This window comes from Aulonocara stuartgranti (genome assembly GCF_965226115.1).
Source record: "Aulonocara stuartgranti genome assembly, chromosome: 20".
NCBI lineage: Eukaryota > Metazoa > Chordata > Actinopteri > Cichliformes > Cichlidae > Aulonocara > Aulonocara stuartgranti.
The window spans coordinates 6,776,423-6,803,724 of NC_138956.1; the positions used below are offsets into that span (position 1 = coordinate 6,776,423).

Sequence of the window (27,302 nt, forward strand, 5' to 3'; positions counted from 1 at the left end):
CAACAAATGGCATTTTGTGTCCAGAGAGAGCAAGGGAGCGAGAGAGAGGGGACAGAGAGGAAAGGGGAAAGGAAGGAGGAGAAGAGACACAGTGAAGAGAGGGGGGGGGTCTTGAGATTTTTCAGGCCTCTTCAGTCTGGGGCCCTACATGCAGGTCTGAAATGCCTTATCACATGACCTGTCTGACCCCTGGCCCCTATTCAGCTAAGGCTGTCAGGCTGCTCTCAAACAGGGAGCACAAAACCTCATAGCTTCAATGGCTACTATTCACCCCCTTGTGAAGCCCTTCTCCAAAGGTAATAGGTAAAAGTAATGTCAGTGACCTTCACTTTCCGTCGCTCTACAAGAGGGCAAAACTCTTAAGATTCCCAGATAATGTCAGAGGTAGGGTGGCCGTTTTGGCTCCTTATCCACTGCCTCTACTTAGCTGCCATGAGAAGAAGCGAGAGAGCAAGCTGACTTGCCTCTTTTGAGACAAAGTGTTGTTTTGGTTAAGGATATTAATTCACATCTTGAAAGTGATGTTAGCTGAGTTGGAATATGATAGCGTTTACAAACAATGTGATGCCATTTTTGTTTTGTTTTTTGTTGCCATGCGCTGGGAATATACTTGTGCCTGTGTGTTATCTAAGCGTGTGTGGGACATTAGTGAATTTCTGATGTCTCAGAGGAGCGACTGGGTCACGGTATGACCGTAACCTCCTGTCTCGCTTTGCAACCCACACACTGGCATCTCTCCCTCTGTCTCTCTCCTGACCGGTCCTAAGATTCTTTCTTTTCTTCTCTTTTCCTATTTCTCCCCTCCTTCTTTGGAACACTGGAGTTTCTCTCTCTCTCCGGTCCCCTTTGAAAAGATGCGGTGTCTTTGTCCGGCCTGATAAAGGATGCCATAGTTCCCCTTTTCCCCTTCTTTGTGGCCCGGGGCTGGCGGCTCCTGTAGAAGTGCAAATGGTATCCTCTCGGAGGGGCTATCCCCGCGGGCCCTCAAGGGCCTTCTCTCTCCTCCAGGCTTGGCTAATTACCACCGTGCCCCCACCTCCCCCTCCTTAGCTCCCTGGTCCCTGGAACCATGGACGGCACATTCCCACAAACAGCACCTGGCCTTCTTTTCTCCTGGTCTGCTTTGATGGCTGACACCCCAGACTACCCCCCTCCCTCCTTCCTCATCCTCTTCTCCTCTCCGCCCCACTACCTCATCTATCTCTCTCTCCCTTCTTTTAACTTCTTCTTCTCTCACTCTCTCTCTCTCTCTCTCTCTCTCTCTCTCTCTCTCTCTCTCTCTCTCTCTCTCTCTCTCTCTCTCTCTCTCTCAGTGACTCTCATTAATAGAGGTTTTAAATTGCTTTCTGACCCCGGCAAACTGCTCTTGTTGAAAAGGGAGATGTTGAAGAGGATGTCAGGAAGAAGTGAAATAGATGAGAAGGGGCAGGAGAAAGTTATCTATAGTCCATTATATGTTTTGTGAGATGGGTATGTGTACTATTATACACTAATATTATTATATTAAAACATACTCAAGAAAGACTGGTGGAAAACTAGTGGCTTACTTAGATCACAGTGAATCATGATCATGATTCGCTGTGATGAGAACTTGTACATAAAAAACTGTACTAATAATGCTCTTATTGAAGTGAAGGGTTTTTTTTGCTCAGAAGAAGAGGTTTAAGATTGATATTTCATTTGGAGGTTCACGGTTTATAAAACTTCATCAGAAGCGGATGCAGGTTAAGTGGATTTCAGTGCAACAGCAATGCACGCATGCACACTAACTCGCTCACAGCTGTCCGCACACACAAGCACCAATATCTAATTTAGTTGCATATTTGTGCCCCTATAGCCATAGGCCTAATCAATGACCAATCTCAATGGATTTGACCAATTCATAGCTGGCCTTTGTGCAGTCAAGTGATCCCAGTGAGAGCGTTTGGACAGCTTTCTGAGGAAAACAAATAGCTCTATTACAAGCATGCGTCTGTGTGATGCTCAGTATCCCAAAGGCAAAGTGCTCGGCCTATATTAGCTGCATATTCTCCATGCTGGAAAAGGTTCACCTATAGACACAGTCCAGAGATAAGAGCGCTGTCATTTAGAGTTGAATAACCTGATTCTGAATTGTTGAATATCACACAATCACATGTGACTTTAAAGGAAGGAGATCAAAATACTTACGGCACTTTTTTTACTCTTTCCAGTAAAGAAATACACATGCTCACACACACACACACACACACGTACACACACTTAACCCTCCATTCAACAAAGAAAAGACACACACAGAAGCTAGGGGTGGTGCTGCGAGCTGCACACACCCAGACCAGTTACACTTGTGTGGCAGAATTTGGTTTTGGTTTGTAAAACTGGGCTTAGCTTGCAAACTTTAATGCTACATGGGTTTGAGTTTGATGTAAGGCCCCATGCTAGCTTAAGAAATACTTCAGCTGGCTTCTGATGGTTGTAAACTGAGCTAAGATGGGAAAAAAATATTGCTCAATCATTTATTTGGTTCACATAAAAGTGAACAGAGATTGGAATTGAGAACTTTTGATTCCTTCTTTGTCACATGAACAGCTATTATAGTTATAGAGTTTTACAACTCATGAGAGATTTAGTGCTACTTTCTTTTGCTGGCAATTACATCTGCTCTAAAACATCACCAGCTTTCTAGTCTGGCCCTTCTAAGCAACTTACTGTTGCTGCCCTTCCCTAAAGAGTTCACACATCATCACCTACAGGACTCAAGTGATGCCACGAACTGGGCTGCCTCTTCCGGGTCTGTCGTAACCAAATAAGCAGTCATTGGGACGTTGGGTGATGGATGGTGGATAATCCTTGCATTTAAAGGAAATTCCACAGTTGGATTCACTTTAAGTTTGTAATCTTTGATGCATGCCAGAACTTTTTTTGTTAATAGGGTGTGCATGTATTGTAACTGATGTAGAAGAGCATTAATCTTGGGACACAAAAGGTTTTATTAGGGCTTTGGTACTAGCGATACTCTGTGTTGACACTGATTGACAAAACGGTGGCCTCAAAATTTTAATCAGGCAGACTATCTTTAAAGTCTGAAATGACATAATTAGAATTTCTAAGTTTGGTTTAAGGAGAGGCTTCCCAAGCCTTATGTCTCCCTCAATTTCCGCCTCTCTCCTCATCAAGTCTAGCCACATCCTCTTTTTCGAAAACAGAAAAGGAAAGAGGAAGATCCGGTTTCTGAATTGTGTTTTATGAGTGGTTGAAACGGCCACTTCTGCGGTTTTTGTCTGTCCACGCTGACCGTTCGACTCAGAGTTCTTGAGGTTTCCAGACATGCCAATTAAGCAGTTTTAATTAGGAAGATGTTGTTCCAAACAAATGTTTGCACTCAAGGACCTGCATGTTGGTTAAGTTTGGGGGTGGATTCCACGGGTTGTTACTGTTATTTCTGTGCTGTTTCAATTGGCTTTGCAAATCAGTTTCTCTTCATTTTCCTGAATGCAGTAAAGGTTCACTTCGATGACCGCAGGCACACATGCGCATAACTGACAGAGGCATCTTGTTTTTCAACAGCACCGAAGAGCAGTAAGTGCTTAAGAATGGTTAAGCAATGACAAAGCAAACAAAAGAGGCAGGTGGGTGAGGCTTCTACTGGCCTCTTGCCAGCCTTAGCTTCATTTGAATATTTATATACTGCAGCGTTTTGTTTTTAATGACGTAAAAAAATCAAATTTTTCTCTAAAGACTGGGACACGAAGTTAAATCTCTATTATTTCACACATTTCTGATAGATAACCCATTTTTGTTAGTCTTTAGAAAGAAAGGAAAATATGATCAATCAATGAGGTGAACACATTAATGGCGGCTTTCAGATCCACATGTTTGCACCATTTTTTTTGATATAAGGTAACATTTTAAATTGACGTTCATGGTTTCCATCCCTTCTTTTAACAGCTTAGAATTCATTAGCTGGACAGTTTTTTCGGGGCATGACCCACCTCACAGAAGGGATTTTTGGCGTTGTTCTTGTTTTATTTGTTGTTGCTTTTAAAGAATTGTAGGTAACTTTGATGCCAAGTTCCTCCACAGCAAAAGGCAAGGACCCGACCCAGCACATCTGAGAGTACTTTGGTGAAATAACAGCAAATGTTTGTCTTGTATTGTATGGCACGCTGCTGGAGGAGCACTAAAGCCCCTTCTTCCAGCGCCTAAAGCACCTCTTAATAAAATAGTCAAGAATAACTCCTTCACCTTAATCTTCCCCTCAGATTACTGCACTCAGGGCGGGAAATTAGCAGCAGGCCCACACGCTTCCCTTTTCCTTTGACACTGTTACATCTTTATTTGCAAGTGCCTCACTCTCTTACTACTGCTTTCTTTCCCTGTCCAATGTACCACTGCTTAGTTGTTTTTCTCATGTCTCTCCTTCTCTCTGCGAGGTAAGATAGGTGAACTCTCCATGGCAGCAAGAATGGCATTTTATTGGGTCAGAATTAGAAGCAACATGAGGCTAATAGGTGGCTACTTCTTCCACGGTCTGGTCCTCATCAGTGGAGAAAATGGGCCTAAACAACTAAACGTGGCTGCTGACAATTGATAGGAGCCCTTTTAAGTGGATCTACTTAGCTGAGGGGGCTTGGAGGATATGTGTGTGGCTAAATGCTCATGCATGTACAATATGTGGACATTTGCTATTTCATGTTAATTAGATGCTAGCAGTTGCAAACACACACCAGCACAACCCTTTGGGGAGCTGGGAGTTTGTGTGTGTGTATTTGTAAGTCCTTTGTGTCCGGGAGTGTAACCTACACCTTTAGAACCGCAGCGGCAGTAGCTTTGAGCGTAGTTTGTCCTGCCGTCTGATCTTTGTAACCAGAACTCTCCTTTACAGCTTCCTGTCCGCTTTGCCCACCTTTTTTTGCCCGCCTGCCATCTGGGTCTACCCCGAGACACACGCGTGCACATGCACAGGACAGTGGTCGTCATCCTCTTAACCGTGTCTTTCACTTTCAGCCGAACCTTTGAAACCAATAGCACAACGACGAGATGCAATCAGTGGAATCCATCTATAATCTCCACTTTTTCCCCTCCTTGTTTTTTTTCCTTTTTGCTGAAAGTTTTAGAAAATTTAAACAACTGGTTTTTCGTTTGTAAGATTTTGGTAATTTTTGAGCATTTAAAAAATGTTACAAAATATACAAAATAAGTGATTCCAAGAGTTAATGTGGGGGTTTGAATTTACATAAAATTACAGGGAGCAGTTGCACAGTTTTTCTACAGCTTTCCCATCTGTAATATCGGAGGCAAAGAATTTTAATTTCAAAGTCTCTTTTAAATTGTTGAAATGTTTGCAGGTCATTTCCACAGCAGAGAGGCTCATTAAACTTTGAACATCCAAATTGCACCTTTTAAAGTCTTAACTCTGACAAATTGAATTCTATTGTTTGAACCCTTTCTGGGTCAAAGTTTAGACTGCAACATATTTGAGTCTTTTTCTGTTTATTTTCAGAAGCACAGCACCCTGCATCAAAAACTACTGTCATCATTACTGGCTGAAAGTAAAGCAGCAGTGGTGTGACTTAAACGTTAATCCTCCATTAAACTAACATCAAAGCCTTCTAGTACTCCAGTGGGGTATCTAAATTACGTACCTGTGTAGATAACGTTTCCGAGCAGGGGGCACTACAGGTTTTTAGTATCAGAGGTTCTGGTTGACACTTTGATCACTTCCTCCGCTCTTCATACCTTCATTGTGTTCAAGATCACATCACACACGGACACACACAGCAGGTCTGAGAGGCAGTGTCAGGTGTAGCGGGAGAACAATGCAAGGATGCGTAGAGGGAAGCCAACATGGTATCTCTTCTCCTTTTTCAGTACCTACAATTACAAAATCCGTGAGTCCTGTTTCTTAGCCATCTGGAAAAAAAACCCCCCAACAAATTAAAAAAAATAAAAAATATGGGCTTGAGCAATTGAAATGTTTATTGCACATTAGTTTTTCCAAGTATTTTGACCAAATAATAATTAAAGATAATTTACAAGTATGTCTTTGGGCAAATACTTTTAATGTTAGTTATTTTTCTGCTCAGTTTGTGGGTGTAGCTTAATTGATTAGCATTCCTGACCAGAAGAAATACGCAGAAAAAATGTCTATGCCTTTTTTTGTAATTAAAATATATTTTTTAAATTGTTGTAATTTTTCAGGCTTTATAAATATAGGGGTAAAATCCAAAATTATCATGCTTAGAATAGTTGTAATTTACCTACAGAGCCTACACACTCAGTTAAAAGTTATCAGTGTTTTTGTGTGTTTGAATGCTAAACTTCATTTATAAAAAGGATTTCATAAAGCGAAGGCTGCACAGAGGGTAGGAAATACCTGTGGAAATGAGTAAATATATATTGTTTCCATGGGTTGTTCATAAAACAACAAGGGTGGATGCAAGGTTTCAGCAAAAAAAAAAAAAAAGTATTTATTTCCAGTGCCGCAGGTGCCCACTCACAGCTTATTGGTTTTTTTGGATGACTCCTTTACTTTAAGGAGAGCAATTTATGTCTCTCTCTAGTTTCTCTCCAGAGGCAAGGGCTGAAGTGGCTCGCTTATTTTAGCAGGGTCTCGTGGTCATGACTTGTGGTGACATATTAATTGAGCGGTTCCTCTAAAGAAAAGAAAGGCCAGTGTCTCGATTGGTCCAATGGTGTTTGTAGAGCTTTAAAAATTGGTTTTGTTTGGCTAGAAAGCTCTTCTGTGTTTATTTACACGTCAGAATGCTTCAAACGGCTGCTGGCTCACTCTCCTCTTTCTGTGTGTTTGTTTGTCCGCGTGTGCATGCCTGGTCAAATATATGCTGCATTTTCTCAGTTGCCTACATGCCAGTTGTATAGACCCTGTGTGAAAGGTAAAATTATCGAGCACAGAGAGAGCAAGAGACAGAAGAGAAGAGGCGATGGAGACAGTTCCCCTGGCTTACCTGGCTCTTGAGTTTCCTCGTAGCTAGTCGTCCTTACGGTCCTACTCATTTATTATTGACCGCATTCATTCACACCATCCTCTAGATTGCAGTGCAGCTTCTACAGACAGTCTGGTCAGAGTCTGTTGCCAAAGAAAATAGCTTCCTGGATTATTTTGCACTCACAAATATCTCTATAAAAGAACAGCAAGTAAATTCAGATTTAACAGTTACCTCTTAGTTTTTATAGCAAAGGCCATGTTCTGCAGGGAAAAATGAAAAACTGATACTTATCTGGCAACGTCTGACATTCTTTTTCTTTGTGCTCAGACTTCGTAACTTGCAAATGGAGGCTTTTTGCTGGACAGTTAGGAAGGGGGTGGGCGGCGGGGCAGTTGCACTGGCCAAGACAGCATGGACTCAGTGAGTCTCTTTAATGATCAAGTCCAATATTCCTTGAGTTCTACCTCTGATACTACATGTGTGGCTTTGTAAGGAGAAAAGTACATTTTGCTTTCCCAGCTTCTCTCTAAGGAGTGATCTAATCAGATTGCTGTCATGTGTGTGTGTTCATTCTTATGAGCTCATCATTGTGGCAAAGGTGACCACTGCAGAGTATAAACTGTCATCAGGATAATTTACAGATTTGTAAGACGTTTCCTCTGTCAGAAATACATTTAGCACACTCACAGAGACTCAAGCACATGTGCACGCACATGCACAAACACGATAAATGGCTAGTTTCTTTCCTGAAAGTGCTGAAAGGGAAAGGAGCTCAGCTGTTCACCTAAGCCAGTGAGTGACGGAGAGCGTCTGATCCAGAGCCTCGGTTTGAACACAGTTACCAAGACAACAATTGTTTTAGCTGGCATTTCTGCGGAGAGGAACATTGAAATAACAACATGAAACCACAACAGATTAGCCAGTTGGAAAGCTGAAAAAATGACACATTTGTTCTGTATTTGTTCTGGAGAGCATACCTGTTTCAGGAAAAAAAGACCAAACATAATCTTCCATAATCTTCCTTCTTTTAGTTTTGTTTTCCATCAACTGTGATTGGATTTTTTAAAGTGTAATTAGAGACTAAGTTTGTGCACCGTAGAATAAACATTTTGTAGAATGCACCGTAGGATAGGTTGTACGGGCGTTTGAGTTGACTTAAAAGCTCTTGCAGTCTTTCTGCCTAACTGGAGTATCAATAATGAGATTTATCTTTCTTCTCCCGCAGCCTTGATTCAATTATCTCCATCTCTCTTCTGCTTTCTCTTCCTCTGGCTCCCTCCCTTTTTGCCCCTTCACTGGGGATCCGTTTCCAATTGAGGGCCGGTCATGCTTTGTGTTTCTCTTTGTCATGACAGGGTTCCTTAACGAGTGGAGGCTCCCTTCCACTGTGGCTTAATCAGATCTGGAATAGAGCGAGGGAGGGAGGAAAAGATGAGGAGTATAGAGGTGGGGGTAACCAGGTAAACGTGGGGTCACAAATAGTTTACCTCCAGATCCTCATTGTCTCCATTTCCCCTTTTTAGGAAAATTAAATTTGTGTGGTCCCTCCTCCTCCTCCTCCTTGTAATGTGTGTTTTGTGTCCAATCTGAGATCTTTGAAGTTTGAAGGGTCCCTTGCCCCGCCACATGCCAAACCCCAGGAAACCCCCCGACTCCAATACCCTATGCCCCTTATCTTCCCCCTCTGCACCTACTTCCAGACATACCTCATTACCTGAGGCCGTATTGAGTGGCGACTAATCAAATTGACTCTACTGGTTTTCTGCCATCACAGGAAGTGCTGGTCAGCAAGGGATCATTGGTTCAGTGCTAGGCTACAGAGAAAATGTTATGAAGTGGAAGCAAATTAATTAAAGAGACCTTTAATTTGTTCTAATAGGTATATTCTCAGTCACCTCTTTCCCCCCTTTTTCTTTTGTACAAAAATAGTTGAAAAAAATGTTCACGACAGAAATTTTATATCGATAGAAAAGGGATCAGATTAGTTAGTAATGGAAACAGATTGTACTGTGTATGAGCAGTGAGCCTTGTTACTTGGAGCCTCTCTCGCTATTACCTGCAGCTGTTTAAAAAATACCACAGAACAAGTAAACTTCATTAAAGAAGAAGAAGAAGAAAAAGAAAAAAACAAAGCCCCATTTTAACATGAAAGCAAAAAAAAAAAAGTGAAAGTGAGGGAGAATTCAGAGAGACAGAGTTGAGTCTGTTTACAGTTGGCAGCTCTGGAGTGTGAACATCTTGAGGTGAGCCTCTGGCTAACTTCAGAGAAGCTGTGAATGAAGTCTTTCTTATGGCCTGTGCTATGCAAATGTATTCATGCGTACATACATAGGGTAAGCGAACACGTGCACAAAGCGCCTCCTCCGGCAAAAAACCACAAACATTTACACACTCACTTCACTTGTTGGTGCACATGAGGGAGGAGATAGGGCAGTGCCGCTGCAGAAGCAGCTAAAGGCATTAGTTGGCAGCTTTGCATGGGCTATAACCAGGTATGAGGAGTGGTGTCTTTCGAGGGTTACTAACCGTTTTTATTACTGGATGGGAATAAATTGGTCAAAGAAAATAGATGTCCCCATGATCTTGCCAGTACATGCCTTAGTATTTCCTAGACATTTTATGGAAAAATGCATGCCTAATCACTAATGAGTTACCATTTGCTGCTCTCTCAGATGTTGTTACGTAAACATTTTATCTCTCTCAATGACACGGGAGGCTTGCAATGAGCTGCTGACAAAGGAAAAGCAGAGAGAATTTCAGCTCTGCAGGACACATGGATGATGATGGGCTTTGGTTTTTCTTGGAGTCAGACCACGGGAGACTTTTCTAACCAGAGTACCAATGTAACGTCGTGTTATCACACAGTGATGCCCAGCGCACAATATTTTTAGCAGAATAATCCAGCTTGTTTTATTCTTTGTGTGACAGCTGTCATCAGCCTGTTCTACAATAGCTGTATCATACAAATTGGCATATTTATGATCTGTTTTGTGATGGCTTTAAAATCCACGAATTGTTCCGTTCCACAGCTGAGTCGTAAAAGTTGGCCCATGTGGAAAATTTCAGGCAGGAACACAATAACTTTTACAGTGTATTGTTGAGCAGGCCATATATATATATTTACAAATATTCAGTTTTGTCTGTTTGTTTGTTTTTGCACACACAATTCAATTAAATGTATTTGTTTAAAAAAAACATTATTCTTTTTTCTTGTGGTTGGGTAAATGGTGTTTGTGACAGCTAATTTGACCTCTCATGACTGTAAAGCTTTGAGTGACACAGAAAAAGGAAATTATGATCAAGGCCTCCAATGGGCAGTAGAAAGACATATCTTTGGTAAGCGTCTTCTGGATTTGGCTTTGGGTTGACCTCTCACCCAAATTAAACTTTGACAGTTCCCTGCCTCTCCTCTCTTCCCTCAGCCTCTCTTCACTGCCCACTGCTAGGCACTTTTGTTTTCACATGGCCGACTTCTCAGGGAACACGCTCATATTTGTGGCTTTTGGGGTTGGCAGCAGAGTGTGCTGTGCCTATAAAGTTTTTTTCACTCAAACTTACCCCAGTACCCAAATTGAACTGTTCAGTCATTTCCTGCCATCCCCACTCAACCACCTCCCAGTCCCAGAGTTGCCAATAATTCAAATTTCACTGTTGAGTCCGCCTGGGTAAAACATCATGTCCTGTGGTATGGCGTTTACACTGTGCAGTAGTCGTCCTCTATGAACTTATAAAAAACAAGTCCCTCCAAAAACACAATCACTAAAAACCTCTTCAATCCAGATAAAAAAAAAAAACTTGACAGATGGCTTATGGAGCCTCCAACAACTTTTGGCTTCAGAGGAATACATTTGTTTAAATGACCTACAAAGCAAAAGCAAACATTTTGGTCTTATTGAGTACCCACAAAACCGTTAGTATGAGCACATGGTTAGGGGAACCCTCCAAGAGTAGGCCAGGCTCATCCAAAGCGTATCGCTTAATGTGAGAGAGAGAAGGAGAAGTGCAGAAAGAAAGGGAGAGAGCAAGATGGTTATCTGAAGTGAGGTCAGAAATGAAACATGTCATAGCAAATTAGATCCATGTTGTTTGAATTACTTTGGCCTGCTTCTTAAAGAACAGTCTGCCCATGGAAAGGGAGGGGGAAAAAGTGGACAGAAAATGTGTATCGAGTAGGAAAAGCAAGACACAGACGGAGGGAGAAAGCGGGAAAAGGGAAGATATGGGAAGCGATTTACAGTGGGAGCAAAAGAGATAAAGACATGGGATGATATGAAAAGAAAGAAAAACAGCACAAGTTAGTAAGAGCGAAAACAGAGAGACACAGAGAAAAAGCTTGACAGAAAAAAAAATTATGTTTTCTCTGGAACAAATAATGTGACTTGGGCTGAGTCATGGGCCTGCTGAGGAATGATGATGATGATGATGATGATGATGATGAGAAGAAACCTTGGACTCATTCCTGTTTCGAGCTAAGTTTGGGGCATCATTTACCAAACTACTGGAGAGGGGCCCCTGCGTGTGTGTGTGTATGTGCAATAATAACCACATTCTCTAAGCATCTTCGGCCACCGGGGCCTGTTTTTATAGCTGGGAACAGGGATGGGCCAACACTCGTTAGGAGGACTATTTCGGCACATGGGAGGGAAAAAAATGAGGGGAGAAGGATGACCAGAAAGGGGTGTTCAGAGGGACAGCGTGCCCGCAGCCTCACCGACTGGCCCATCCAATCAGTCTGCGTTGCACCAGAGATGAGAGCTGGCTTTCTCTGGGAAAAAGGCCTCCTGAGACGGGGATTCGAACATGCTTCCCGGACAGGATTTCACAACTCGGCAAGAGTGAGAAACACACTGAGAGCATTTTAAAGTTTAGCCGGGTCGACTGGAAATTACTCAATAAAATATTTCGAAGAAGATGTATCCTCATTATTTTCCCTGGGCAAACGCGATCTCGATTCTTTTCGCTTCTCTCATCGACTTTATTTGAACACTGTCAAATGTATTCTGCACTGATTCCTGCCAAAGATGGAGACGTCACCAAAGCACAAATGATGTGTATGTTTGTGTGTGTGAGTGCAATAGAGAGATGGAGCAAGATATCGCGAATTTGGCGTATTATGTAGACGCACATGCATTAACTAATGCACGCACACGTGCACTAACACGCACACAGACATACACACAAAAAAGAGGAAAAGTGCAAAACAACCAGGGATAAAGCTGAGCTGGTAATCTGTCCTTCAACAAAGGAATGCTTTTACGAGACACGTGTATTTTGTCTGTTTGTGCGTGCCCATATGTGTGCGTAAATGTGTGTGGCTGTGACTGTGTATTCGCACGCCCACAGTGTAAGTATCTCATTTTGTGTTTGTATTGTGTAGCAGTATGCCACAGTGCAAGTCATGCCACCATAAACACAAGGGGGGGGGGGGGGGACAGGCATCTTTGAATAGCAGCAGTGTGTGTTGGAAGACATCACGTTACCACTGACAGGCCCAAGGATGGGAAATAAATATTTACTCTAAGCTTCCCCAAATCACATCCAGAGATTTCTCTCCATGTCTCTTTCTTTCTGTCTTGTCTTCTTCTCTTCTTCTTGGTTTCCGTCCCTCTTTATGTCTCTTGTGTGCTTTTTTTAAACTCCTGTTTTTTCCTGTGTTCTCTGTGATCTCTTGTTCTTCACCTGTGCATTGTTTCACTCATCCTTTGTCAACCAAACACAGCACGGTAGGGTAGGGTAAGAGTAGGGGCCCATGTAGACGTTAAACACAGGTCGTGTTTCCACTGAAATACAAAAAAACCCCCCCAAAAGGTCCAAACCTATACACAAACATGCCCATCATACGCACACACATGCAGGGTCATTCGGAGATATCCATCTGGGATTTGTCATGTCAGACATGGCCCATGTCTCTCTCTTCTGTAATTATGGCAGTATTTATTTTTTCAGATCATCCCGCTGGGTTAGGAGCGTCCCGTAGTGTGGTTTGGACTTGGAAACACACTCCATCAAGACATCCAGCTTAGCAGAGAAAAGGGCACGCAGTACATTTACTAGAAATTGGTAACCCATAATTCAGAGATTTAATGTAATACGAGTGTGAGCTCTGTATTTCTTTTGAGGACGTGTGCATGTGAATTTGTGTGCAAAGAGCGGTCGGTCCAACTATGGCAGAAATGGAATGAGGTGGTAATTTTTCACAGCAGTGTTTGTGCGATGCCAAGATAGTGATATTCAATATTATAATACTTTATTGCATCACATAAAACTTATAACCCACCCACGATGCTTATGTTTGTAACAGCTCTTGGATGTGTAATGTATTTAGAAGTTCAGACTGTGTTGTTGTGCATAATCTGTTAATCTAAATGTTGAGAATCGGAGGACACTCCTTTGTGCTTTTGGACATTATAGTGGACATTTTATCCTAGTGTTACTCAATTTTAAAAAATACTTGATGCGTGTTGTGCGTGAGAGATATTCATATTTTTTTTCACATATTGTTCACGGATCACTTAAATAATACTGAGTAATACAAAAAGATAATTCTCTGTTTTGGCACTTCTGATAGGTTTAAATTTCAGGTAGGACATAATTTACTGCTGATTTTATAGAGACACAAAAATCTAATATAGTTTCCTTTATATTTACATATAAAGGAAATTAAACTTTTATACCTGTGATCAACAGTATGATCACAGGTATAAAAGTTTATTTTTACCTTATCACTGGTTGTGCAATTGTAAGCCAGCACTAGAGATGAAAAAAAAACCCCCAAAAGTATTTGCCCCCCTTTCAGGGCACTGAAGTTCATCCCTTTTGAGCTGCCCTCTAGATCATCAAAGAAAAATAGACAAAGATATCCTGAGTAAATACAGAATGCAATTTTTAAATTTCATTTATTGAGGAAAAAAGCTATCCAAACCTACCTGACCCTATGTGAAAACGTAGTTACCCCCAAAACCTACTAACTGGATGTGTAATCCTTTGCAGCAAGAACCGCAGTAAAGTGTTTGTTATAACTGTGAATACATTTTTACAATTACAATACAATTGCTATGGAGGAACTTTGGTCAACATTTCTTTGGAGATTTTTTTTAATTTAGCCACATTAGAGGATTTACCAGCATGAACAGCCTATTTAAGGTCATGCCACAGCACCTCAATTGGATTTAAATATGGATTTTGACCAAGCCAGTACAAAACCTTAAATTTGTTTATGTTTGAACCATTCAGCAGATTTGCTGGTGTGTTTCAGATCATCTGCATAACCCAAGTGAGCTGGAGCTTCATGAACTGGCCATTCTCCTTCAGGATTTTCAGGTAGAGAGCAGAGTTCATGTCTCCATTAGTTACGGCAAGTCACCCAGGTCCTGAAGCATCAAAGCAGCCCCAGACCATCACAAAACCAAAACTGTATTTCTTTTTATGAAATTTAAGAGGACTCGGACGTTCCAAAAGGTTACGTTTTTGTCTTGTCTGTTCACAGAATATTTTTCAAAAGTCTCATCAAGATGTTTTTTTAGGCAGATGTGAGCCTCTGTGTTCTTTTTGGGCATCATTAGTTTTCTCCTTGAAGCTCTCCCATGGATGCCATTTTTACCCATTTTCTTATTGTTAAATCATGAACTCTGACCTTAACTGAGGCAAGTGAGACTTGCAGTTCCTTAGATGCTTTTCTGGGTTCTTTTGTAACCTCCTGGATGAGTCGTCGATGTGCTCTTGGAGTAAATAGGAATTTAGTAGAATTTGGCTTTCCAAAAAATGTGATTTATCATAATCGACTCATGATTTAACAAGTGGGGCAACAGGGCCAGGTAGACTTGGATAGCTTTATCCCATTAATTAATGAAATCATCATTTAAAAAACACATTTTTGTATTTACTCAGGTTATCGTCATGTAATATAATTTTTTTGGGATGATCTGAAACATTTAAGTGTGACAAATATGGAAGGGCCGAATACTTTTTCACTGCACTGTTTAAATCTGTGAATTTAATTAATATGCGAAGGGCAAGTTCAGTTGGTGTCTTGTACACTTGCCTACAGGTTGCCTCTGATACTTTTTTCTTTGAAATCAATCAATTCTTTGAATTAAAATTCCTCATCAGCACAAACTACATCATCTGGGTTACTTGTCAGCATCTTTATAAAACAGAGGTTTTATGGAGACAGGATTTATTGAGGGGCTGCTGTATTTTAGAGTCTATTGGGTAAATGGTGAAATTACCCCATCTGAACCCTAAGCCTGGAAAATCCTGCCCTGTCCTTAAGATGTCTGTCTCTGTTCTTACCCTTTTCTCTTTTCCCTTTGGGCTGCACGACTCATAGTAATGACTGTGCGTGTTTGTGTTTGTGTGAGTGTCTCCCCAGCTGAGTGGAATCACCCTCTGTCCTGGGCATATTCAGTGAACTTGGCACTCACAGCACCTTATTCAACACTCCCTGCCTCCTTTCACATTTTCTTCCCTGTCTGTCTGGCTCCTCATTTGTCTTCACTCCATTGCCTTACAAACCCTTTACCTTTCTTACTGTCTTTTTTTTTAAATCACTTTCATCTAAGCTCCTTTTATTCCACCCTTGACAAAAAATACAGATGAGCCTCCTTAGAAAAAAAATCCAACAAGATAGAGATAATGGTTTATGTTCAATCGGCCCGTGGTGCTAATCAGGGACCATCGTGGGAAAAGCACAGAGGGATGGGGGCGTTGGTGATGGTGGAGTTGGAAAACCAGGCCCATTGTCCAAGGGAGATTAAAGTCCCCGAAAAGGCAGCATTGTCCACCGACGGGGATAAATCTTCCTCCTCCCGTCACTCAGGCCCTGAATTCAATTCTCCTCAACCCTTCCTAAAAAAGAGGCTTATCTCCTGCTCAATAGCTTGTTGCGCTACAAGCCAGGCAGGAATGCACCGAGTTGTATCCCTGACACCCGCTCACTGAGTTAAAAAGGAATTAGGGGTGAAAAAGAGAGAGTGAGAGAAAGTGAGTGCCTGAATTGTGACCTCTATTTTGCCAGAGGATGTGCGCTGGGAGGCAGATTGAGGTGCAGATAGAAGCTGACAGAAGGAGAGGGGACAAGAGAGCGGGATTGATTGACTGCTGCCGGGGGATAGAGGCCAATGGAGAAGAATAGAACCCTGCTCAGTCTCCTTTCTCCAGCGCTGCGAGCAGCATGGTAAACTGCTGCCCCATTGGACGACGGACAGCGGAAGAAACCACTTGGGAGCTCCTTGCACGCAGTCTTGATGAAACCTTACAAACTCTCTGCCTACTTCCCTTTCTACGATCTCTTTTGTCTCCTATTGCTACAGCAGCATCTCTCCAGCTCCAGTGCAGGGGGCATCACCAGTTGCTAAGACCCACTTCTTCACAAACTTGGACACTCTCACACCCCCTCCAAACAGATTCAATTCAGACCCCCCTGGTCTCAAGAAAAGAGATAGACACAGACAGAGAGAAAGGATGGTTGATAAATAAAAAGAACTTGCACAGACTCAGGCCCATAGTCCCGCTCTGTTTAGCTAGGGGAGAAAAACAACCCCAAGCGTCCCCATTTTTCAGGCCTTTTTTCTTTCACTCCACCCCCGTATTAGAGAGATATCTCCAGGAAGAGACACAACAACAGAGAGGAAAGAAAGCAAGAAAAATGGATGGCGAGAGGCGGAGAGATATCGATATAACATTCACTGAATGCCCCTTCACTGTACCACTCGTCTCCATAGAAAAAGTGGAAATAAGACTTTTTTTCACCCTCTTTTCACACCCTGAAAAAACACACAAGAAAACTGTATTTCTCCACTTTGCCAGCTATTTTGCCGTTTGTTGTTTTTGCCTGCTCTGTCCTCACTTTCACAATGCACCCCTCCTACCCTTCACCCCCTATTTACCGTGACTTGGCTCTGCTTAATGACTGAGCTTACACCTGCTTACAGGATTAAATTAATTAGCACGAAACGGGGATCGGTGGAGGGAGTTTGGGGGTTAGGAGGGGGGTGGAGAAGAGGAAGAGGTGGGGGTGGCAAAGGGAGGACAACAACAGGGGGTCAGGAGAAAAGTACAGCAGGAAGCGGGCACAATAAAGAACAGGCTGCTTGGTGGCTGGTGCTGGGCCTCATGTTCGGCCGGATGCTTGGGGTGGCAGCAGATGAAAGAGGGGGGCTGATGGCTTGTTTTCAGAAGAGGAAACAAGGTTGACCAAAGAGACGGGTTGGTCAGTGTGTTACAGGGACAAATAGTCTCCTGAAAATGTTTGGGTGTGTAAGGTCAGAGGTAACTGCCACCATTGAAGGGACGTGTCTGCACATTGGCAACACTGCCGCCGCTTTTTCTTTCTGCTTTTGGTACAGAAGAAAGACTGTAGTTCAGAGAAGTGGTACCCAACTTGGTACTCAGAAGTTTTCATGGATAAATCTGATGCATGATAATGGTTAGAAGATGGTAAAAAGCTAAATGTTGTTGCTGCTGTTGTGAAATACTAGCTAATCGTTAGTTTCTGGTTTAGGATTCAGATAGAATTTGTAGAAAAAAACACTTCTCAGTTGAACTGATCACTTTAGATAAAAGTAATAAGGCAGTGTAGGGAGGCTTCATGCGCAAAAATAATTAGGAATCATTCACACAGATTACCAAACAACAGCAAATATGCAGAATTATAGAACAAACTTGAAAAAGACACAAGCGAGAAAAAAAAGAGGCAAAGAGCAATACCAGGAGAGAATACGTAACCACAGATCAAAGTATCAAATTACTTCCAAGATTCACCCTGATTTTCTTTGTAAGTCTTCACGTAGTATCTCACATATGACTAAACTATCATCCATCTAGCCAACCCCACGAATCCTGCCGTCCATTATGTGATTACTTACTTTCACTTTTGATTGATTCAGTCTCATAACGTGCTCTTTATTTAGAGAGGAGTTTGTAAAAATGCACAGACCTCAGCTTTGCCCAGCCGTTCCTTCTTGGGCTGGCCTATCCTCTCCTCTGTCATCTGTCTCATTTCTCATGACCTCAGTCTTCTCCCTATCCCTATATCTTTGTCCCTCTCGGAAAGCTAGATGTGTGGTTATAGGGCTGTATCCATCACAATAAGCACTTACAGATGGGCCTCTGCTAGCCTTGTCATGCTAGTGCAGTCAAATTTCTTCCTTTCAGGAGTTCGGGTGATATTACTCTCACATTTGCATATCTGAAGACATCTGTAGAAAACAAAAAACTGGCATTTGCAGGTCTCCAAAGAAACACTAAGGTGTTTCCTAGCTGACTTGTAATTATTGCAATAATAATTCTGCATGACTGACTGCACCAGATGTCCACGTCAATGACAGTAAGCCTCTGAACTTTGAAGAACTTTGTGCTCGTATTTAAAAAATGAGAGACAATAACTCACATATGAACAAAGAGTTATCCTTACATACAGGTTTTAGAAATGGTTACATAACTACACGATTTATTCTGCTATGCCCATTCTACTACTATTCTACTACTATGCCTATTATGCCTATTAATGTCTTTGATCCCAAGCATTGCCCCTCATTCTCTACTTCATCACTCACTGTCTTTCATTTGGTTTCAGAGTGTCCCCTAAATGCCCGACGTGTAATGCAAATGTTACACACACGCTCACACACACGCACACACACACATCCACGCAAACCAAAACACAAACAAGGGGCCTTGTGACAGATGCGGTGTGGTCCAGCCCTTTGCATGGCAGTGGTCACTTCAATCCCTTCCATATGACAGTCATTAGGCAGGACGCACATAATTCTTTTGGATCCCTTCTCTGCCATCTAACACACACAAACACACAAAAGCCAAAAGGCACACACATAAACTCCCCGCTCTGACTCCCACAGTGCCTGGCTTAGCACATTCCATACCTGTATTAGCAAACAGCTAAGCTATTTGCTTGCCTTTTACTAGTGCGTGGTGCTTTGTCTTTGTGCCTTTAGCTGTGCACTGAGCAGAGTAGTTGCACTGCAGCACAGTTGGACTGACTGTAGGGTGTTTGAGTTTCAGCAGTTCCCTCATTTAATAAACATAAAAATATTCTGTGTGTTTGATGTTCAAACTTTTGATAATGAGAGTTGCACTTGTGGAGCTGGGTGTCTGGGATTGCTATTTGGGTGTGAGTCTTGTGGTGTGTGTGTGTGTATCTGTGTGAGAGACTTTACAGCTGTGACAGTGTATGGCCTTGCCAAATCGCGCCTCATGCTGATAACACCCTGACAAGATACAGGGAGACAGTGTTGGTGGACTGTCACAACAGTTTATTCCTCAACAGGTGAGGACCAGAAGCTGTAAAAAGCTGAAGATAAGGACGATAAAATATCTTTTATAACAGCGTCAGTGTGTAGCTATAGTGACAGATATTTTAAGAATCAATCACCACACAGTTTATGTTCGAGTTCACAGGAAATCAAGTGTCGGTCTTTAATGTTGAAGAATTGTGAATGTAGTGGCCAAGTTTTTAAAATTCCAATTTGTATCTTGATTGTGACAGAAGAAGAAGTCCAGATCAGCTGCAAAAATAAAGAGGAAATAGCATAACATTTTTTAAATTAGGGATGTCAAGATAAGCATATTTTATGTACCTGTGATCCTGAAAAATGTACACATATGATAATATTGTCAGTAGCAGTGTTTGTCTGCTTAAGAGCACTCATTGATAACAGGTGACTTCTGTGCACTTCCATATACCCCACCACCACCAGCACCACGCCAGTTGAAAACCCCCCAAAACCGAAACCGCACCATAAACAAAGTTATAATATGATTTTGACTGTTATTATTATCAAAATAGCTATCAAAATAGTGTAATTCAAAGTTGTAGTGTTACTATGTTTACCTGAAATTTTTTCAACCGCTCTTAAACCTATATATGATGTCTTTTCTCTTGTCTTCTCTCTCCTACCTCTATTTTCCCCCTTTGCTTCAGTAGAATCTCAGTGCACAAAGTTTAGATGGTTCATTGGCTACCTACTCGCCATCCCCTGCTGAATGCAATCAGCAGACACTGCTGGTAATAACTTTCACTCATGCTTTTCACTCCTCTATCTTCTCTCCTTGCTTTCCTTACATCCCTTCCCTTTCTTTCCAGTGATTATACTCTACCTACCCACTGACCTACGCTGTTGGATAAAGGTGTTGAGATGAGTGACTGTTCGCTGTGCCATGATAAATCATATGCTCAAAATTATTATTCATTCACCAAAAGACTGCAGAAAAAGAGAGAAAAGAGGAGCAGGAATTGGGAAAGTGAGGGAAATATGTAACACATATTTCCATTTCCCCACATGAATGCATTTGAAGATGTATCTATATTTACAAATATATTGACAAAAAGGCTTATTCTTATTCTTATTGTTGGGACAAATAAAGAAATAAAACAAGAATATCATCTTAAAATAATAATAGAATAATTGAGTAACACAGTGTGAGAAAAGTCATTGTGGTTGAAGGTCTATTCAGTGTCCCAGAGTGAAATGGGGGATGTATCAACACAACCTGCTGCTGGCTTTTTGAGATTTTCTGGTCCTAAAAAATTGAGAAATAAACTTTTAAAAAGTCCTTAAAAGGTGTGCTTTTTCTAAAGCTATCTGGAAATGCCTGTCATATCTAAGTAAACAGGCAAGGTGAGCTGTGTGTCTGGTAAGGTGGAATTGTTAACCAAACCAGTTGGTGACAAATCTGTTGTGGATTACGAAAAAAAAAGTTTTTATGTGTTGTTCTCATGGACAGCTTTTTGTTTGTGTTTTAACAGCACACATTAATCAACATTACAGCACTGTCCTCTGTGGTATTAAGTCATGTGATTGCTTGTTGTTGCTACTACATGATCCAAATGATGTCATTAAAACAATAAAAGTGAAGGTGGCTGCCTTCAGAACTGCCATTTGCCCCAACCACAAGATAAATTGCACTCTCAAATTTAGCATCAACACGGGGTGTGGGGGTGTGGGTGCAAAAAAAGACATAGCAAACAGGGGCCAATGGCATCAAAGCAATTAGTGGCTTCCCAGGTAACCCCCCCCCCCCCCCCCCCCCCAGTTCTGCCCCACCCTCATCCTCTCCTCTCTTATCAGGCTAATTGAAGACAAGCTCTTTGAGACTGACACACAAAAGAGCCAACAGTAGAGTGGCATTTCAGACTCAACGGGTGGACTGGAGAAAGGGAGATGGTGTATTCTATAAGCACCCCCACCCATCTCCTCGTCTAAATCCCTTTTTTCTGTCTTTCTTTTATCCCATGGCGTCTCATTCAGGGCCCTACTTGACATAGCTCGACCTCTGAACCCAGAGTTTATGAACTGAAGCAGCAGCTATTTATTTGGTGTGGAACTAATGTGTGGCCTTGCCATTGTGCAGAGATTTGAAGCAATGTTAGCATTGTGTTTGAGTTGCTGTGTGTGCTTGGATAAGCTGGTGGTCAGCAGTGCTAATGCTATTTCAATGCCACTGACAACTAGGGTTGAGTGAATTGTTATTTGTTAGTAAATCACTAAAGATATGGCAGAAGAACAAACACGCATTTTTATTTCTTTTTTCTTTTTGTCCGGTCAGGTTTACCCTTCCACCAGGATTAGTAGTTATTGTTGTTACTCCAACCCCCCCCCCCCACCCCTTCTATGGCCTTTGAAGAAAGTTCAAGAGCAGGGGCCTGTATCACAAAGGATGAGCCACTTTCAACTAGGTTAGATCAACACTGTTGGTACCTAATGCTGCAAGGCTGACCACCTCCAGAGCAGATTAACTTAACTCAGGAGAACCAGATCACTGAAAATATGGAGTTTCCAGTTTCGCTGGATGCTAACACAAACTCGAGATTGATGATATAATGGATACAATGCTTTTTGAAGGTGCTATAGCTTTAGAAATTCAGTGTTACCATTTTACCTCACATCATATTAAGTAATTCATTCAGGGCTTTAACTCTGTCTAGCCCTATCCACTTTGTATCTTACTTTTGAATGCGCTCATAGCTGGTAAATCCAGAGCCAACATCGCCAGTTAATAACTTACTCAGTGATATCCAGGATGCTCAATATTAGGGTCAGTGGATGATGAGTCAAAGTGAGTAAACAAGCTGAACGTCTTCACAGGCACGAAATCTCGATTTTCTTGTTTTAGACCAATGTGAGCACAGGCACCTGTCTTTTTAAAAGTGGAAAAGGATTGCACCATTCCTAAATCCAAGCCTCCACCCACTGTGTAAACAGTGGTAATCTTTATAAAAAGATGAGTGTTCATCACTCATAGTTCAAAGGTGAGATTGTCATAGCTGTCTCTGTGAGTATTTATCAAATTCTGTGTTGTTTTCAACCCTACCTTGTTTGATCTGTCTTTGCTGCTAATGTATCTATACATTTTCCATCTATTAAGCTCTTCAGATTTTTCAAGTAAAGTTGAAAAATCTAATTTTTACGTCTTTTACTTTTGTTTTTGTATTTATACGCAAATGTGTGTTTACATTTTATTGCCGTGTTTGCAGTGTGTGGCAATAGGACTCTACTGCTAAAATCTTGAAATATAAATTCATGTCTTAAAAAGAAGAAGATTAACCCAGGTTTTTTTTTTGTCAGTAAGATGGGTGCCTTGAAAGGTCTAAGTCACAGATTAACAAGCCATGGCCTATCTCTGCGCTACCTGCCCATGTTTGTGTGCAGGTGTGTATGTGTGAACCGGTAAAGTTTTTGAAGTGATTGCGTTGTAGCAGTCTCTTTGGAGGACATGCTGCTCCAAGCAAACACAGAGCTCTGCTTAAACAAACAGGGGAGGACAGGAGAGCAAGACTAATGATGGGATCGACACAGCTTACGTACACATGCATGGACACACACTCATACACAGATGCATGTATGCGCTCACAAGCCCACTAGAGCAAAGATGAGAGGAATTTGTCCCCGGAAGAGGAGTGGTGCAGATAGACCTTTCCTTCTTTTCATCATCCTTTAAAGTGCATCTATGTCTCAACGTCATGTTCCAGCTCCCTTTATTTACTTCTGGGTTTTAAACAAGGCGAACGCATTGTACAATAATGGGCTATTATCTATTTTTTTCACATATTTTAACAGTTTTCGCGTTAACAGTACTTTGTTTTGATGCTTTATGCTCGGTCGAGCTTGCGCTAGTGTGCAAACGTGCACGTGTGCGTCTACACGTGCATGAGCCCACGCCTGCCTGAGCACCCTGACGGCATTGTGTAGCAGAGTCCTTGACAGAAATGAATTAATCAGACCCCTCTAGCCCATTTGTCTCTATTTGGGGGACTAATTGGAAAAGAAGCAGGTGTTAATAGGGAGAGGGGAGCGCCAAGTGTGTGTGTGACTTTGCGTTTCTTTTGCGCCTGTGTGCGTGCACGCATGCATGTAATAGAAGTCTCAGAGCTAAGTTAACCAGTCTTAATTAGGCGTGCTCAGGCTCCAGCCAACCTTATGTATTTTTCACTTTATCTGATGAAGGCGATGCAGCGAGCTAGAGGTGGAGACCGGGGAAGAGCAGGGGATCGCAGACGGCCTTTTGCTGCCTGCCCAGCTGCACGCTCACAAAAAAACTAAATAAAACATTAAACATTCAAACTAAAACATCAGCATGTCCACACGGATGCGAGCGGTAAACACACACAACCACACAAAAGTTGAGTTTGCGATACCTCATGCTGTTTAGAGTGGGCACGGTGTGATAGACAAAGTTGCACACCATGTAGAAGATAAGAAAGAACGGTCTCCTGTCTGCAGACGTTTACCTCCACTTCTGGTGTGTAGACTGTTTGTTTGAGATGCTCAATTTCGAGTGTATGGCAGGCCTGTGTCCTGTCCTGAGGGTAGCAGGCGATAAAGTTTGAACCTGTTTGGAAGCTCAATCAAAGGCCCCACTAGCTCGTTAGCTCCCTGCATATTTAGCTGTCTAAGTGATGTCAGCAAGTTTTAATGGACGGCAGCTTTTCTCAATTACGCAGGAGGGAGGCAAGCAAACTGTATCCAGTGCTACATGCATATATGTGTGTGTGTGTGTGTGTGTCTGTGAGAGCGTGTGTGTTTTTGATGTGGTGTTTACTCAGTTGAAAGCTGTCTCCTGTGTGGTCTCGCCACAGAGTTATCCCCCTCCAGATCACACACATGCTCACCTGAGGCAGTGTGCGCATGTTTGTTATGCACAAGCGAGCGAGCGTGTCTTCAAGGAGACAAGTAGGTGTAGGTACAACATGTGATGAACCTCTGTAAATCTTTAGGGGGGGGGGCTCTCAGACATATAGAGTGGACGCGCACACATATACAGAGATTCAAGACGTAAACATACAACAAAATCTTCCATAATATTTAGATATTTCTCTGCAGACACAACTCCAGACATACGCGTACACCCGCACACACAAAGACACATTGTTCTGACTTCTTTCCGACCGGCTTCATATCTGTTTTTGCTTCGGTGTCACACACACTCAAATGCACAGCAGCTTGGATGCTTTGTCAATTAAGCACCCAAGCTTAACGCATTCCTGAACTGTATATCTGCATGAGTATGTGGACAGGCGGAATCCAGCATTAAGCATCAGAAAGATTAATTCTCAGTATTTTAACCAGGTTTAGAGTATATTATTTTTTTCAGGCATGGGCCGTCTATGACTTCTTCTGTTTGGACAATATTTAGCACTTTCGAAGTTTGCAGTCTTTTGTTAAAGAGAATTTTGTAAGAAAACATTTTTACATATAAAGTACCAATATGGTTTTGTTTTTGTGTGTATTAAGCCTAAAAATTAGAACTCTTGAGACGGTATCTCGTCCCGTCTATCTAGTGAGTCATCTGTCTGACTTTGTTTATTCTCTGTTGTCCTTGGCAGATCCCTCTAAGAACACAGTAATGCAGTTCTAAATTATTCATTTATCTCAGTTCGGTTATTTTACATTCGTTTAATCACTACAAATGTTCCTACTCTAGTATAGCTCACATTATTTTTCCTTAATCCCTCTTGGCTCTTTCCTTGTCCATCTCTTAATTCTTTTCCTCATCTGTCTTCCAAAGCTGCTTGCAGCTGGTTTCTCCGACACACTCAGTTAAAGTTTTAGCTGAACTGAGGAAAGCTGTGAAGGTGTTTATTTTTTGTATTTCATTACATATTTACTTCTTTAAGGGAAAGTTTTGTCGAAATTGTTCAAAGCTAATGGGTGTCTTTGTGTGAGCGTATGCCTGTGTATGTAATGGGTGTGTTAATGTGGCAAAAATATGCATCTATGTGAACATGCTGCCCTCCTGAACCTGGTATGCCCCCTGACACACACACACACTCACTCACTCACACACACACAGTCAGAGGTGGGATGGCTGCAGGCGAGGAGGCAGGTCGGCAGCGATTAGAGGGGCTGTGTGTGTAATGGTTGCCATGTGCGGACCCATCTCATCCGCCATTACACACACATGCAGCGCCTACCGCCCGAATCCCTCCAAGATACCATACACTTTTAAAAACATTAGCCACTAATGCTTTAATGCCCTCGTGTCGACGTGGGGTTGACTGGAGCTAAAATGGCAGACACAAAGGAATGCTGGCTTATTGTAGCCTGTGAGGATGGGCGCTGGCTTACTTTTGATTCAGACGTGATGGAGCTGTAGCCTGTCTGAATGCTCCTTGAAATATTTCACTGATGTGTTAAACACCATGATGCACTTACCTTGTTTGTCTTTACTTGTTCTAATTCCCTTGCACTTGTTGTGTCATTTTTTACTATATTTACATTGCGCATACTGAAGTATTATTTTTGCCGGCATAGATCATTAATCACAAGCTTCCATGCAAAATGCTGACTGGTGTGGATATTTACATGAGAATGGTGTGGCCATGCTGCTGAGCGAGTAATGACTAACGAATGCTGGGCATGGCTAGTGGCCTTTCTCTAGAGCGTGCCAGGTGTTTGTTCCAGGTCAGGCTGCATGAAAAACAGCATCTGACCTTGAGATGGGTGGCTGAAACCAGAGTTACCTGCACCACTTCTAAACGCCAGGCACCTGAAATAGTCTGAAGCCACACCTCTCGGCTCCCTCTTGTTTGTTCACTTATTCTCCTCCCTGTACCTGTTGTTCTATGATATATTTATGTATATTTATAAAAATGGGAAAGTACCCTCGTCCTGTGTCTTTTCCCTCATCTCCTCCCACTTCCACCTTGTGCAAATACAGAACCTTTGGTCAGTGGACACTGAACAGCTTCCTTGTCTGTGAGCTCGGCGAATGTAAACACGACCAGAGAGGGCACAAAAACAAAAGTGTTATTGCGAGGGATTCATTGTGTCAACATCTTAGTTGGGGAGCTCCACAAGGAGAAAAGGGAGCACAGTTTAGCTTATTTACTGACAAAGGTAGAGGCCTGTACAAGAGTGTTATTTAATGCACAGTTCGACTTTACGTGGACCTGGTTAACTAATCAGTAAAATCAACATTTTTCTCACGAGAGGTTGCTGAGATCCTCCATTCAGTTTCATTATCCACACGTTGCTGTACGCATGTTTCACGTTCACAGGGGAGGCATGAAAAAATTCATTGTTCACCCAAGAGTTTAGGCGGGCAGGAAAATGATGTTGAAAACAAAGTCTTTATGCTAGCCCCTGTGAATATTGCCACTGAGAGGTTTGCGGCCAAGCCTTTCAGATATCGCAGCCTCTCGATGGTACATTTGCTAAATATTGTTGGTCTCTGTTTCACTGAAAGTAGAATTCCTTGGCATCTGAATGCTTTTCTTGAGCTTGCTCCAGGAAGGCAGGGCAGCGAGACAGACATCTACATAGAGAAAGGCCCCACCTGACCTACAACACACACACATACTCACACACTAGAATGATTAGGTGTGGCAGAAACCCACTGGAAAAAAAGACATTATCAGCGCCACATTTTTCTACCCTGTGAAAAGTAATTGTTTCTCGGATCTTGATTAGTAATTTAGGGAAAAGAGTGCTAATGAGACTGCCGGTAACTTGGCACTTGAGTGCAATTAGCGAAATCAGATTGAGGTTATAGACACTGTAAGGTGCTCTCTCCCTCTCTCACTCTGTCAATAGAATAGACTTGTTTCTTCATGTATCCTGTAGCTGTGTTTATGTTTGAAACCAATTATCTGTTACACCTAAAGTTGAAAAAAATAGAGGTAGGAAAACTGTCTGTTTCTGTTATCTTGCTTGTAGATGTATTTTGATTTTAAGAATTAGTCTTCTGCATACTGTGCACAGAAGGGAATTTATAAATGGATATGTTTAAAATACTAAAAGATTTTTGGCAATCTAGCGTTAGAGAAATCAATTCCCCTTTAAGACATTGTAGTAAAATACATGGGGGGAAAAGTTGTGTTCCTAAATTTGCATTGTTCTCTTTCAAATGATTCCT

General features: G+C 42.0%; 1 protein-coding gene across 8 annotated transcripts in view; it reads left to right on the forward strand.

The window, feature by feature from the left end:
- The window catches only part of prdm16 (PR domain containing 16), a 172,306-nt gene that overhangs the window by 9,446 nt on the left and 135,558 nt on the right, over positions 1 to 27,302 (forward strand). Inside the window, exon 2 of one of the 8 annotated variants that reach the window (XM_082519897.1) lies at positions 14,185 to 14,249. The exons of the other annotated variants lie outside the window; for them this stretch is intronic. The gene's annotated coding sequence lies outside the window, so the exon portion shown is untranslated. The remainder of the gene's footprint in view (positions 1 to 14,184; positions 14,250 to 27,302) is intronic. 8 annotated transcript variants of the gene reach the window in all.